Source organism: Pteropus vampyrus, unplaced genomic scaffold (genome assembly GCF_000151845.1).
Source record: "Pteropus vampyrus isolate Shadow unplaced genomic scaffold, Pvam_2.0 Scaffold1000005119, whole genome shotgun sequence".
In the NCBI taxonomy this organism is placed as follows: Eukaryota; Metazoa; Chordata; class Mammalia; order Chiroptera; family Pteropodidae; genus Pteropus; species Pteropus vampyrus.
In genome coordinates, this window is record NW_011919521.1 from 1 (window position 1) to 3,237 (window position 3,237).

General features: G+C 56.4%; 1 long non-coding RNA gene across 1 annotated transcript; it reads left to right on the forward strand.

Moving 5' to 3' along the window:
- Positions 1 to 8: 8 nt before the first annotated feature.
- On the forward strand, positions 9 to 820 carry LOC105311593. Its single transcript, XR_897692.2, has 2 exons — positions 9 to 192; positions 767 to 820. It is a non-coding gene; the product is annotated as an uncharacterized LOC105311593 (long non-coding RNA).
- Positions 821 to 3,237: the final 2,417 nt, after the last annotated feature.

The following is a 3,237-nucleotide window of genomic DNA, read 5'->3' on the forward strand; positions in this document are numbered from 1 at the left end:
CAGCCTCGGCCGCGTAACCGCGCGCCGCGAGAAACCGGCCGCGGCCGTTGGCCGTTGGCGCGGCTAGGGCGGTTGTATTGGAGAAGCAAGAAGGCGGCGACGGCGGCCGCGGTGGTGCCAGAGGAGGACACGGAGCTGCGGGACCTGCTGGTGCAGACGCTGGAGAACAGCGGGGTCTTGAACCGCATCAAGGTGGGCCGGGCCGGGCGCGCCCGTGGGCGCGGGGCCTGTGTGGGCGGGGCGTCACAGAGGGACGCGGGCGCGTCGGCTGGCAGCCCGGGCGGGATCCTGGCCCGGGGACAAGGTGGCGACCTCGGAGGTCGAGGGTCACTCGGGGAGCCCTGGGGCCGCGCGGCGCGTGCAGGACAGGCGCCCGACCACGGGCGTCCGGGCGGGGGTGTCTCCCGCGGTTCCCCGGGCGTCTCATCCGGTCGCCCCCTCCGGTCGCCGTGACCAACGGGCTGCCGGCCTGGCGGGGTGCTTTTCCGAGTGTCCATCGCAGACGCTGTGGGGACGAGTGGGCGCGGCCAAGGACGGGGAAGCCGGCTGGACCGGAGGACCCGCGCCGAGACAGCGACCCGTCGGGACGCCTCCGCACGCGTCCGGCCGCGCTCCGCTCCCGCCCACCCGCAGCGGCGTCTCGCTGCTTTGCGCTTTTGCTAAAGTGGCGTGGGTGGTGCCTGGGGGATGTACGTCGGGTGCTTTTCTTGTGAAATTGTCTGGAAGCAGTGTCGGTTCCATCACCCCCTTCCCTTTGTTTTAAAAGGCCGAACTCCGAGCAGCTGTGTTTTTAGCACTAGAGGAGCAAGAGAAAGTAGAGGTATGAATCTGCACGTTTTAATGTGACCGTTTTCATTTACGTTTCATTTTTAACTATGTAAAAGCCGTTCTGCAATACTGCTTAAGGTGGTGCATAGCCAAGGATAATTTCTAACTAGTAAAGACTACATTTGTTATAAAGGGAGAGTCACAATTATTCTTTTCGTGTATAGTTCAGAATTTGGGAACAATCTCAAGAAAGTTTAGGACCTTGGTAACTCTGAGGTCAGTACTATCTTCAGTGTCATAGATCCCCTCTCGCAGGGGAGACCTGAAACACAAGATCGCAGCGGTTTTTGAAGAAAAGCTTCTGCTGTCACAGTGTTTACTGCAGGATTCCTGAGGACCTTGAACACGCTTGTATGCATTGTGAATCCCCACCGGGTGGGGGTGATGTGGATGCAGTTTTTCCCAAAACTATCAGGCCACCCACTTATTTTTAAATGATGTAGTCTTTATCTTACTGTCCCAAGTCCACCCAGCTCTCTGTATTTAAGTGTACTTAGTTTTTTCTCTACCAAGTCCCACCGCCGTCCTGAGTGGATATCCAGGAAAACGTCCACACGAATTGCTCCACCATCGCGGTCTTCTCGGTTTTCTGTGACATCTCCTCGCCTCTCCCTTCTTTAGACCTAGATGCCTGCTCCTTTTTTACTTCCTGAAGCTCGGCAGTTCTCGTCCAGGCATCAGGCTTCTTCGCTGCCTTTCGGTCCTGACCGGTCTGGTCCCCATGGTCCATATCTCAAAAACCCTGGCTACCTTGCCTTCCAGCCATACTTGGTCTGGAAAAAATCCTGATGGTCATTTAATTCAGCAAACTCAGCCCCTTCCCTGTTTGTACACGTGCACGCTAGAGCAGAGTCACCCAAGCCTGTGGATTGCTGTGTCACTGCACTGCGGGCACAGCCTGAGCGAGATCCTGAGCAGCCCCGGGCGCTGCCCTGCGCGGAGGCAGCGCCCACTCCAGCCCGCCTCGCACCCGCCCCAGCCGCTTTTCACTCTGGACCCGCGCGGTCTTGCCTCTTCCCTTCGCGGGCAGGTGAAGCAGTGGCCTCCAGCCTCCCTGCGTCCGTGTGTGTCTGGCTGCCCCCTTCCCGCTCCGTGGAGGGCGCTGTGTCTTGGCCAGGCGTGCTCTGGGTTTCCTTGGCGACCATCGAGATTTGCTGCGTCTTTGGCCCCTCCCTCTTCGCTTGCTTCTCTCTCGAGTGGAAACAGGTTTCTATCTCAAGGAGAGAGCTGTTTCCCTTGGGTCGTGCTCTGCTTCTGATACTCTATGTTTTTCCTTCACAGCCAGGTTTCAAAAGAGTGAGCGCGTCTCATGCTGTTTTTCGTGTTCTGACGCCCTTCAGTCCGCAGCATCTTAAATCCGTCTCTGCTGTGCCTCAGGCGTTTCTTCCGCTGCGGTCAAGAAGAAGCCGAATTGAGTGTGTCTCAGTCCTTACCTGCCGCAGGCGCTCTTTGTGGCGTTTGACATTCTTAATTCCTCCTTTCTTCCTGAAAATCTCCTTGGACTTCTGGGACTTTCTGTTCTGCCGTTTTTCTTGTCCCTCGTCGGCGGCTCTTCGGTTTCTTCTGCGTGATCTTTTCCCCGTGCTCCTCCCTCGACTTCTCGCAGCGGTGACTCGTGGTTCCCATTCTGCGTTCTGTCCCTGGCAGACCTTAGCCACACAGGACCTTTAGCCCCGAGTCCCTGGTCCATAGCGCCCCGCTGTGCTTCACACCTGTGTGTCACACTGCCGCCAGGACGACTGCCACGTGCCTTAGTGGCATGGACGTTACCGACTGAAGCAGAAACTCCGGGAGACCCGGCTCTCCTTTCCCCATGTCCGCTCATCGCCTGGTTCTGTGTGTCGGTTCTCGGCCGACCCGTTGGCCTGTGCTCAGCGGTTCCCCTTCCTGTCATCTTCCGCCTGCTCCTGACACCGTCTCCACGGGGCTCCCTGGTTGGCTGTCCATGAGACACATTCAGTCTTGCCCCTCATTTTCTCTCAGTGCTTCAGCTGGCTTCGTGTCTTCACATTTCCTGGGCCAGCCTACTGAGGACCTTCGCGAGCTTTCCCTTCCTAGTCTCTTTTGGGTTTTCTTAAAACTTTATCGAGGTAGAATTGACGTACAGTAAACTCAACATACTTAAAACATATGTTGTGATACGTATTTATGCGGCCATGGAACTATCAAGGTAGTGAACATGCCCATAACCCTCAAAAGTTTCCTCAAGCCTCTTTGTGATACACCCCTCAACCCTCACCCCTCACCTGGCACCCCGTGCTTTTAACAGCTGTACAAATGGAACCATACAGGACGTGCTCTTTTTTTTTTTTTTGATCTGGCTGTGTTCATTCAGCATGACGCATTTGAGAATCGTTCACATTGTTGCTGTATCACCAGTTCATTCCATTCGATCATGTGTAGCACTCC